Raw genomic sequence first — 12,053 nt, 5'->3', positions numbered from 1 at the left:
AGACCCAGGAGAGATCCTAGAATCACTCCTCAATACCACATGCTCCTCCTCTTTCTCAAACTTTCTCCTTGGCCTCCCTTTTCTTCTACCTCCCTTCAGCTAGCTCCACTCCTGGCCACCTCATCCCTTCGAGTCTGAGAAGATATGGTAAGTAGTTGTCTGTTCCCTACACTTTTTCTTCCTCTCTTCCTCTACTCCCGAGTCCCAGCCAAGAGTTACCCCATTTGAACTCTTTGTGCCAGTGAATGCCATCAGGATCTGAATGCAGAATTCTCAGCCTGCCACCCCACCCCCCACCGACTCTGGGAATGCCACTCTGACTCTGAGACTCGCTCTTTAGTGCTCGTCCTCACACAAGGGTAGCCAGGCCAAGACTGGTATGTCCACTGACAGTAAGGGCCCTGCCCTGAGGCAGAGGGCTGCTGTAAGGGTGCAGTGGGGCCCGGCCCTAAATGCATGTATGCCTGTGCATTGGGCACACTGGTTTATTAGTGTTATTTCAGCATTGTGATGCAGAGAGAGTAAGTGTAACAGCTGCTCCTTGCTTGCAGTGTTTATTGTTACCTAGAGACAACCTCCTGGCTTTTTCCCAGCTCCCCCTCCCCCCCAGCCCAACCCCCTCCCTGCCAACAGTCCTACTCTCCCCACACTGATGGGAAATTTATAGCTTGCCCATACCATGCCTTTAACCCTCTCCTGTCCATAGGGTAGGTGGGGCGAGGGAAGCCAAAGAGAGCAGTGGGCATGCTTGGGCCCCAGAAGGGTATAGTGGTGTGCAGGGGAAGGGAGGGAGGGAGGACACTACCCTTCACTGATCTGTGTGTCCAGACTCAGGCTCCAGTTGCCCTCCTGGCTCTCATGTTGAGAGAAAAGAACTTTGGACCCAGCATCTTCCTCACAAGATGATTCTCTTTCCTGGGCATCTCTAAGCTCCCCCAGTTGGGCAGCCTGGTCCTGAGCAAACACAGTGAAGTAGTATTGAAACAGGAATAAATATGGAGTGGCAGAACCCCCATCCCTCTCCTTTCTGTAGAGATGTCCTATCAAGACTATTAAGAGACTCTGGCATCAGGGATGCTGGCCAGACCTTCCCAACTAGGGAAATGTCAAACATGAAACTGGCTGCTGAGTAAGGTGGGAAAAACTGCCCACTCTAACTTTACCCCAAGCCTAGCACTCAGGTCCCAAGAGACTCCCAGACCATTCTCCAAGCTAGTCTCCTTGGTCTGGTTGGGCTACTCCTTTCTGCTCTTCTTCCTGGCCCATTTTCTCCTGCTTATCTTTTGGTTTGATAGCTTGGATCAAATCCAAGAGACCAAGGGAACTGAAACATCTTAGTCATGGCCTCAACAGAACTGGGGAACGAGAAGCTCCTCCAACCTCTCCTGACCTAGGACCTTTCATGGAAGGGTACCATGTCATATATTCAACTGTCCCTACTGGAAATAAGAGAGTTTGAAGAGGGATCAGATTTTAGCAAAAAAGTTAGAAGGTAGGTGTATGGAAAAACTTACTGATGGGATATAAAACTTCAGAATGGGCCTACTTCAGAGATTTTTTTTTTTTTCCTGCCTGGGATAGGTTTAAGTCTGTGCCTACCAAGGGGAATTGAAAAAACAGGATTACTTTTCTGTGGCTTCTCCTGATGGGGGCCTCAGTGCAATTTCTTCACTAACTGTGGGAGTGCACCCCTTCTTGGTCTTTCTAAAGGTAGTAGCTGATGGTTAGATCACAAGTTTGGGAGGCAGGAAGCCTTAGGTTCTAGCACCAGCACTGCCATTAACCAACTGTGCGACCTTGGTAAAGTCACTTAACCTCTCTGAGCCGTAGTTTTCTTGTCTGTAAAATTCAGATAAACAACCTCTTAAGGTTGTGGAGAGCATTTAGTGAAATAATGTCTGTAAAGCACCTAGGACACTGCCTGATACTCCATAGGTGCTCAGTGGTTGATACAATAAATAGTCCATTATTCTTTTTTTTTTAAAGATTTTATTTATTCATTTGAGAGAGAGAGAATGGAGAGCACATGAGAGGGGAAGGGTCAGAGGGAGAAGCAGACTCCCTGCCGAGCAGGGAGCCTGATGCGGGACTCCATCCAGGGACTCCAGGATCATGACTTGAGCCGAAGGCAGTCGCTTAACCAACTGAGCCACCCAGGCGCCCAATAGTCCGTTACTCTTACGGAGTCACCAGGGCTGATGTTGCTTCAACGACTGACTCCATGAGTCCTCTGAAATTACAGGCCAAATAAGTGAATGTATACATGCTGGGAAGAATGTCCATGATTGTCTTCATGATGTGGAGCAGGGGAGTGGCAGTCTCCTAGAAAGGAAATAGCCCCAATCCCTTGACTCAGACTGTGCCATTCCCATGCCTCAAACCAGGAGCACATTAGGCAGTGTTCTGCCTGGAAGTACAGCTTCATCATCTAAGACGGGGCTATGAGAGACAGCCACTAGGATAGCAACATCTAGCATTTGCCAGGCATTTTACAGTTTGTCAAGTACATTTACCTACATTAGCTCTTTTAATACCCAGCATATCCCAGTAAAGTGAAGAGAACTACCATTTATTGAATGCCTACTATGTGCCAGGCATTGTGCTGGATGTATTTTTAGGTATGTTTAAAGTCTGTGGAGTATCATCACCTAAACATGTCATGATTTATAAGGCTCATCCCCTATTTTTAATCATTTAAGTATTTTACTCTTATAAATAATACCAGAATGAACATTCTAACACATAAAACTTCATGCATTTTTTTTAAAGATTTTATTTATTTATCTGTCAGAGCACAAGCAGAGGGAGAAGCAGGCTCCCTGCTGAGCGAGAAGCCCAATGCAGGACTTGATCCCAGGATCCTGGGACCATGACCTGACCTAAAGGCAGACACTTAACCGAGTGAGCCACCCAGGCGTTCCCTCTTCATGCATTTTTATAGTAAATTCTAAAAAGGAGAATTATTAGATCAACAGATACAAATATCCCCTGTTCCCTATGGTCATTGTATTGATATACCCATGAGAATAATGTTTTTTAAATCTTCCTCTTTGGAATTCTGCAATGGAAACACAAGGGCAGCCCCTTTTCTCTCCTAGGCCCAGCAGAGAGACATTAGTAATCTATCATAGCTTTTTTTTTTTATTGAGATAATTGTAGATTCACATGCAGTTTTAAGAAATAATACAGAGATCCCTTATACGTTTTTCCTTTCATCCAATGCTAATATTTTGCAAAACTATAGTACCGCAACCAGAATATTGACATTGATATAGTCCACCAATTTTACTCAGATTTCCCCGTTTTATGTGTGTGTGTGTGTATACAATGTTATTACCTGTGCAAATTTGTGTATCTACCACTAGAGCCAAGGCACTGAACAGTTCCAACACCACAAGGATTCCTCATGCTGCCCTTTTATAATCACACCTACCTCACACCCTCCTTAACCCTTAGCAACCACTTACCTCCACTTCTGAAATGTTGTCATTTCAAAAATGGAGTCATACGCTGTGTAAGTTTTTAGGATTGGCTTTTTTCTTTTTTTTTTTTTTTTAATTTATTTATTTGACAGAGAGATAGCACAAGTAGGCAGAGCGGCAGGCAGAGGGAAAGGGAGAAGCAGGCTCTCCGCTGAGCAGGGAGCCCGATGGGGGGCTCGATCCCAGGACCCTGGGATCATGACCTGAGCCGAAGGCAGCCACTCAACAGACTGAGCCACCCAGGTGCCCCAGGATTGGCTTTTTTCACTCACCAAATCCATCCACGTTTTTGTATGTATCCTAGTTTGTTCCTTTTGTTTATTCTATGGCATACCATGACCACATGGACCACAGTTTGTTTAACCATTCACCTGTTAAAGGACACTTTGTACTCTCACTTTGTACTCACTACCAATTAATGAAGTAGCTTATATTACTTGGTGTGCTGACTGTTTTATACTCACAATTATTAAGCTTCTTTAATTCTTCAGGCATGGCACTATTACTATTTTCGTTTCATAGATGAGGAAAATTTAGGCTCACAGTAAAAAATTCTCCCAGGATCACATGTTAAATGGCAAAGAAGAGCCTGGAACCCAAGATAATAGGGCTCTTTCTACTGCATGAGGCTTTCTCAGACCTTGACTAACGTTTCTGGGAATAGGGTGTGGGCAGAACCAAAAGAGGGATGTTGGAGGCAGAAAGAGATTGGAGCAGCGTGGGTCAGTTCAGGTCTTCACAGCTGACGTTAGTTCATAGGTTAGAAGAGCAGCAATGTCATGGAGCAGGGAGCAGTATGGCATGTGCCTTTGAAATTGTTTCCCCTTTGCCAGGAAAGAAGGCTAAAGTGGATAGAGCCCATGAGCAGTCTTCCCACAGACCTGGGCCCTGGAATCAGAAAAGAAGCCTTTGGGTGTCTGTGAGAGGGTGCGTGGCTAGGGTCCTCCATGGAAGTGTGAAGCTGAAGGTGTCTCTGAAGAGGTCTGAGGAAACAGGCCATGATGAGTGAGCACTCTGTTCCAGAGGGGTAAGGGCAATAATCGTACATTTTTTGGTGGTGGGGGAGCTACAGGTTAATTGTGCACGTGCGCGTGCGCACACACACACCGCTTGGGCAGGCACAGTGTCTAGGACATGGTACAGGGGGCAAGCAGAGTGGAAGCAAAAATGCCAGTCCAGCACTTAGTCCTTGCTTTACAACTGTTCCTTACTCTAGCTGAAGCCATGGACAGTGAAATCAGGAGTTGGAGAAATCATTTGGTCTGTCCCCCAGCCTGTGGGCACTGGTTGAAGCTGACAGGTGGAAACCTAGAGTTGGCCCAGACATGATGGGTGGTAGAGATGCCAACTTGTGGGAGAGAAGGTTTGGCTCCTCTCCTGGGAGCTATGTCTGGCCAAAGGCGGCCTCTTCCCACCTCCTGCTGGAATTGGCTCTTTTATAGCTGATGTTATCGTTGCTCCATTGGCCTATTCCAGTGGTGTAGACTCATAACAATTTTCCCTATGTACTTACGGCTCTAGAACCAGGTTGAGAGCACATACCACTTTTCTCCATCTCCCCGGGCCCATCAGAAATGGCTACATCTCCCAGTCACACCCACCACCCATGCCCAGTAATTCCAGCCATGGTGGATAAACACCGAGGCCTTCAGAATGTATAGGGACTACACTGTATCATTGAAACAACCAGAGATATCCATTCTGAACTTGTGTCTTTTGGCTGGAAGTTCTTAGACAAAGGGAGATCACTCTTTACTGAATCTTACTCCCACTGAGATTTCCTAACTGTCAGAGGTCCTCAATGTGGCTGGGAGACAGCGCCTTTTTCTCGAAGCCAAGATGGCTTCTAACCAGGAAGTCTCAGAACGCCTGCTTATTTCCTTCCCTTGGCTGCCCCTCTACTCCAGGTCCCCTTCTCTTCTGCCACCACTGCCTTCCCATTCCTTCTTTCTCTTCTCTCTCTCTCTTTCTCAGCAAGTTTTTTATGTGATTACAGGCACTGCATGGTAATTAGTGCTAAACTCATTTGCACAACTACAGTTAATTGGCTACAACAATTAATTAATGTGTTGGAAATTTGGCACTGGAAAAAAAAAGTTTGTCATCAAAAAAAGGGCAAAAAATTGTAGAGTGAGATACCCATAAAAATCGAGGGCAGGCTTCAAAAGCCCAGCTGGGCCTCAAACTTCAGGCCTGCCTCAGATGCCTTCCCACTCTCAACTCCAACACATTTTCCTCTTTCCTCTTTCATTTTTTTCCTCTTCCTTTCTTTCTCTATTTCTCTTCTCGCTCCATTTTTTTTTTTACAACTTAAGCAAACTCATTTCCCTGATAAAATATAGCATGACTAATGGCTAGAGCATGTAAAAATCATTGGGAAAATGTCCTTGGAAGACGAATGCATTTTCAGCAGAATAATTAACTTAATTAACAAATTCACATGCATATTCATCAGGCTATTAATGTCTTCTCGGCTCAGCTTGATGAACATTGCGGTAATAACCATCTCATTTACATACTGCATTCTACTGCGATCCAAAACAGAGACAACATACAGGCGTATACACACACACACACACACACACACACTTGCACGAATACACACATGTCTGGGCCGCTTTGACTTCCAGGTTGGCTGGGAGTGTGTGTGTGTGTGTGCGTGTGTGTGTGCACACGCGCATTTGGTGTTTGTTGGAGGGTGGGTGGCTGGGAACTCCAGCTGGGGGTGTGATCTTTAAAGGGTCATGAGTTGAGGTGGGCTAGAGATGCCCACATGTGAATGTCTGAGAACTTTAATCCTCTCTCTCTCTCTCTCTCTCTCTCTCTCTCTCTCTCTCTGCCTGTCTGCCTCTTTTTCCTTGTTTCTTTTTCTCTGTGTCATTTTCTCTCTTCTTCTCTTGCCACCCCCCCCACCATGTCTCTCTAGGGAAAAACTTGGTATCCGTGCCAACTTTTTCCCCCCTCCCCTCCTCCCTCTCTCTCCTCCTTCCCCTCTCCCAACTGCTGCCAGCCGGCATCAGCGCCGAATTGCCATCTCCTTGAGCTCTCTGTGGAGCAATCTCAGAGAGCAGTAAGGTGTGACGCGGGGCTCTGCCGGCTTCGCAGCACCGCCTGCGGAAAGAGCGCAGGATGGTGGAGGAAGATTAAGAGAAATCTCGAGCAGGGCTCGGCTGCCATTGGTGTGTGCAAACGCCGAGGAGGAAGGGAGAGGGAGAGGGAGGGGGGGTGGAAGGGGGGGGCACCAGCAGCTGTCGGCCTAATTCTCCTAACACTCTGCTTGTGGTCATATTAGAAAAACAGATTATGCCCCTCGGTGCCACTCACTTATACTTGACATACGTTAATGTTCTATATCTCCATTCTCGGGTCTTGACGACAGTGGACTTTAGGTCGAGGAGGAATAGGAGTCTGGGTGGCCAAGGGTCATAAAAGACCCTGCCCTCTCATTCTCTCCTGACCTTCAGCCCCAGCCTGTACTCGCTCTTTAGAAAGCAAGCCTGGACATAGAATTTGCGTCTGATGCCACCATTTGCCCGTGCTTTTTGCAGCCCCTTAGGAGGTACAGAGGTCAGAGGACTCTTGAAAGCCCTTTTCCCTAAAAGTCACTCCCTCTTTAGAGTCTTAATAGGTCACTTCAGGGCCCAGTGAGACCAGCTCAGTGGCACTCCCACCCTTAATCTTTCTATGGGCCCTCCCCCTCAAATCGGAAGTTGGGGGTCAGAGAAGGGAGTCCATGATAGTTGGTGCCCCATGAGGGGTTATAGAAAAGCCATGAGCAAAACAAGGCCAGGATTGTTTCTGGGTTGCTATGGAAACCAGGTTTCCTCCTCCCGGCAGGAAGGGAGGAGTGCCTGAGGCCTTCCTCCTTCCACCAATCGGGAAGACTGTAGAGGCGGAGTTTACTGAGGCCTGGGGGAATAGGGCTGTTCCTGGAGGACGAACCAATCATTGCCGCAGCCCTGCCTGCCAGTCCATAGCCCTTGGACCACCACCTTCCCTACCCTCTCACCTCAATATTCAAAAGAGGCTTTTTCCTCTGTGCCTTGTCCTCTATGGAGACCTGTTGCTTAGCAACCACTAGTGCCATCTTCCCAATAACTTGCAGGGACTGAGAGATAAAATATCTGTCTATATTCAGTTCCCCTCCCCTGTCTATTTATATTTAATAACTCAAGCCCTGTCTTGGGTTCCCTTGGCACCTGTTTTAGAGGGCTTTTAGAGGGATTAAGCTGCAGCCTGAAGAAATAGTTACATCCGAGGAAGAACTTCCAAACAGGGAAGAGTGGGAGAAGACTGGAGTAGGTAGGGAAGCTGTGGAATCATACTCTTTTAAATATACACGGAGGGAAAAACAAAAAGTATTTAGAACTTGGAATGTGGGGAGGGGATGTCTGCAGGGATTCCCAAGGGTCCACGCAGGCCCTGGAGTGGATGCTAACAGAACAACTAACTGGGCTGGCATTTTTCTGTCCCCACCCTCTGCCTTGCCCCCTTTTCCTGCCCACTTCCAGTCTAGAGCCCTCTCATATTTTTGCATGTGAGACGCCCATCCCTCTGGGGATGTCTAGTTTACTAGTGTCTGGAAGTTGGTTTCCAAGAGTAGGGGCTGTATGGATGTATGTCCACCAGGCCTGGGTATCTCCCAAAGTTTGTCAGTCACAGGAAAGGAATTCTTCTGAGTTATCTACTAGAGAACCCCAACCTGACCCAGCAGTGGGGGCTGTACAGTATCACCAAAAATGAGGAGCAAGGAAGGCATGAGGATAGCCTAGTGGCTGCATGTCAGAATACATGGGTTAGGGCCCCCTCTCCCTACTCTCCTGTGATCCAGGTTATTCACTTAATCTCTTAAACCCCTTGTTGGGGCACCTGGGTAGCTCAGTTGGTTAAGCATCCAACTCCTAATTTCAGCTCAGGCCATGATCTCAGGGTCATGAGATTGCCCCACCTTGAGCTCCACACTGGGCATGGAACCTACTTAAGATTCTCCCTCTCCCTCTCCCCCCCAACCCCCCATCCCGCTCACACGCACGCATACTTGCTCTCTAAAAAAATAAAAATAAAATAAACCCCTTGTTGCTTTGTCTATAGATCAAGAATAATAATGTTTACCTCCCTAGACTTTAGCGGGATCAATTAAAGTGATATGTGAAAGGAAATACTCTGAAAACTGCCAATTTAAATAAATATTATTTTGAGGTCTGGAAAAGGTCTGACTGCTGGGAGGGGGGCGTATCATGAATCCAGCCCAGGCCTTGGCTTAGGAACACCAATAGTTTGTTGGCCAGAGGGGTGTGATTCTTTGCCCTGTGGTCAGTTAGGTGGGGAGCTATAAATCAAAATAAAAAACAGAGGGCTCTTTAAGGAAAGTAGCAAAGAGCATCCCCTGTCATCTTCCCCACCTCCAGTCCCAGATTCTGACCTCTAGTGCTCCCAGCCTACACCCCACCCTGACCCTCCCAGTCAGCACCTTCACTGTCGTCATGCTAGATCACAGACTGTACAATTTCACCCTCCATACCCCCCTTTTCAGCACCTCCTCCAACCCGAGCCTTCTGTGGGAGACAGATGGGGTGTCTGCGATGGAAAAGGCTCTGGGCTCTATGCCGCCTTGGGTGGGCAGCCCCCCTTCCCATCTCCCCACTACTCCCGCTCCTACCTAAGACACTCAGATTCACCCCGGGCAGCTTTGGGAGCTGCTGAGGATTCCGATGCTCTTGCCTTCTCAGACTCAGCCCAGAAGCAGAGCCAGAATGACATCTTTCTCTGAGACCTAGACCCCAGCCCCTCTTCATGGAAAACCAATGCAAAGGAGGAAGTAGGTTAGGGAACAGTAGGGCTCCACGTGAAGGGACTAGTGTGGAGAGGCAGGGAGGGGGCGCCCAGAGTCCCTCAGTGAGGACTGGATGGCTGGGGTTTGGGGCCTAAATTGAGGGAGGAGGCTGAGACTAGGCAGCTTCTTTGTTCCAGAAATCTGGGGTCCCTGGAGGGAGGCTCAGCTTGGGGAGGGGGGGAAAGGGAGCTAACATTACAGAGCACCAACTGTGAGCCAGGCACAATGCCAGAGCCTTCCCATACCTGTACTCACAACTAGCAGGTGAGGAGTCAGGGTGAATAGGTGTCTCATGAGCTCTCAGCATCTCTCGGCACAGTTGACCAACTTCTCCTTTGATTCTATGATTTCACTGCCAATTCTCCTACCACTCTGGCTGCCCTTTCTCTGTCTCCTTTGCAAGCTCATCCTCAACTCCTTGGACTCAGCCAAGTCCCCCGATTGTACACTTTCACGGTACTATATATTCTTCTTTCAGAGCACTTAGCACAGTGATTTCACACTTATTTGTGCAGCCATTTGAATAATAATCCTATTTCCCCCACCAGATGGAAAGTTCCACGAGGACAGTGACCACATCTGTCTGTATTCACCAGTGCGCTCCCAGTGCCCAGCACCGTGCCTAGCATAAAGCAGCTCTTTGGTAAATATTTGTTGAATGAATGAATAAATGACAAAAGGACATCACTGTGGCCTAAACTCAGTTTCTTAGCCACTTCCTTACCCCCAGAGCGGACCTACCCCTGATATGTGGACCAGAGAACAGGGTGCCTGGGAGGTCAGGCCACCTCATTCTCCTTGGGGAAAAAAACAAAAATATCAGGACAGGAGTAAACCAAGTTCCAGGATATGGGCCCCCTGCCTTACCAGCGCCTGGACCTGTCTATCTGCTCTACAGCTTCTCCAGGGATGGAGAGAATTCAAAGTCCCAATAACTTCTCTCCATTTGGGGCCTGAAATCACTCGTGAGCTGGAGGAGAGGAGTTCCATCGGAAAAGGGTGTTCTGCAGAAAACCCCTCTTTTCTGCCTTAGCGGAGACTGCCGAGACCATCTGTTGCCACTCCTCTGTTTGCTTCTGTCCTGTTCCCCTGGACTTCAGGGGAGGAGATCGTTTGACCAAGTGGGAGGGATAGATGGCGAGAACACAATCCGCTTGTTCCCTGAAGCGTCCGGGGCAATGTTGATGAGCCTCAGCCAGGTGACTGGAGCAGAGGAACGCTGGAGCCAGAGGCCTCAAGTGCTTTGGGGCTGTACTCTCTAGACCCTGGGGAGGAGGGAGTGGACAAAACCTCTGGGAGGTGCCCAGTGTTCAGCCCAGGGGCTTTATCTGACCTCCTTGCTGACCTCAAACAAAATACCCAAATCTGTAGGAAGTTAATGTTAGGCAAGGGGTGGGGGTGGCAGCCCCTTGCTCTCCCTGGCCATTTCCCATTCTAGCAAGCTGCCCATCCCAGAGCATCTCTCCTGCCCAGCTCGGCCTCAGTACCTGGTCCTCACGGTGTCTTCTTACCCAGTCCCGTTGTCCTGACAGTGCCCCTCAGCAGCCAGGTACTTGGGGTCATGGATCTGGAAGCTACTCTAGGCAGTGTTGCTCTCTCTGACCCCACGTGTTCTTTGGGCCCCTAATGAAGTAGGACAACTCAGGCTCTGGGCCAAGTCCCTATGTCCTCATCAAAGGCAACATCTGTCTCCTCGAAGAAGATAAGCCTGGAGGGAGGGAGGTGAGACAGGCACGGGAGAAATCCCAATCCTGCCTGGGCCCTCACCCCAGATTCCACTGCAGGCACAGATTGAGGGTGAGGGGGGCAAGACAGCCACAGAGGCCTACCCTCACGCATGCCCCTGCACAAGTCTTCATGCCTCTGAGCCCCCAAATATGAGGGCCCCTCCTGGGCTCACCCGGCTACCTGGGCTGCTGCTGCTGCCAAGCCAGCCTTCTTTTATTCATACGTTGTTTTATTGCTGGCAAATGCTGCTGCTTGCCGCTGTTGGAGGCGTTCCTGCCAAATCCATCCCAACATCTTGGCCTGGCATCAGGGCGGCATGCTAATGTGGAAATTTAAAGAGCCGCTCAGCTTTAAATCGGAATTTTAAATGAGCAGCAGTGCTCCAGAGGGACCCAGGCAAAATCGAGCAGTGTCTGGTCCACCCTTCCTGCTCCCACTCCTGTAGCATCACCCTACCTCTGCTCACCTCTCCCCTTGACTTGGACACTAGATGAGGGAGAGGCACAGGACACACTAGGGGATGAGGGAGTTACCAGGGCAGAGGAATTGATGCAAGATGGCTATCTAAGCCAATAAGGAGCTGGGATCCCTCAACTCAGGACCAAGAAGGAATCCACCAGTTGCTGTCATGGGCAAATGAAGGCAGGGACCTTCAACACAAGGGGGCAGGGCTGGGGATACTGAAACTGGCATTCCTACCCCACTTCCCATTTTGCCAGGAAACAAGAAGAGAAGACCCAGAGCAGGGAAGAGGGAAGGTGGGATTCCAGAAAGACCCTCACACGCAGTATACACTTGCGCACGCCGGGATATGTGCACATAGCTGTGCATGCAGGTCAGAGTGCTTGCTGAGGTCCCCTGGAGCATGTGTACACAGGCCTCACTTATCACCCAGGCATGGAGAAGAATGATTCACATATGCAGGGCAGCCTTCCCACATCCAGACCTCCGTCCTAACCAGGTTGGTTTCTGCAAGTTGTTAGCCTGAGCTGTGCCCCAGCTTTTTCCAT

The 12,053-nt window shown here is 48.9% G+C and overlaps 1 protein-coding gene across 17 annotated transcripts in view; it reads left to right on the top strand.

The window, feature by feature from the left end:
* Window positions 1-10,002, top strand: part of CDK12 (cyclin dependent kinase 12) — a 74,294-nt gene extending 64,292 nt beyond the window's left edge. For 8 of the 17 annotated variants that reach the window (XR_015769342.1, XR_015769340.1, XR_015769339.1 and 5 more), the window contains 3 exons: window positions 100-147; window positions 1,296-4,509; window positions 9,864-10,002. The gene's annotated coding sequence lies outside the window, so the exon portion shown is untranslated. The remainder of the gene's footprint in view (window positions 1-99; window positions 148-1,295; window positions 4,510-9,863) is intronic. The other 9 variants (XR_015769341.1, XR_003607124.2, XR_003607123.2 and 6 more) reach the window with 6 other exon arrangements.
* Window positions 10,003-12,053: the final 2,051 nt, after the last annotated feature.

Source organism: Eumetopias jubatus, unplaced genomic scaffold (assembly GCF_037043125.1).
Source record: "Eumetopias jubatus isolate StellerSeaLion01/CBP00866 unplaced genomic scaffold, mEumJub1_p1.0 scaffold_10, whole genome shotgun sequence".
NCBI lineage: Eukaryota > Metazoa > Chordata > Mammalia > Carnivora > Otariidae > Eumetopias > Eumetopias jubatus.
Note: the sequence above shows the minus strand (reverse complement) of the source record. Positions and strands in the feature narration are given on the sequence as shown.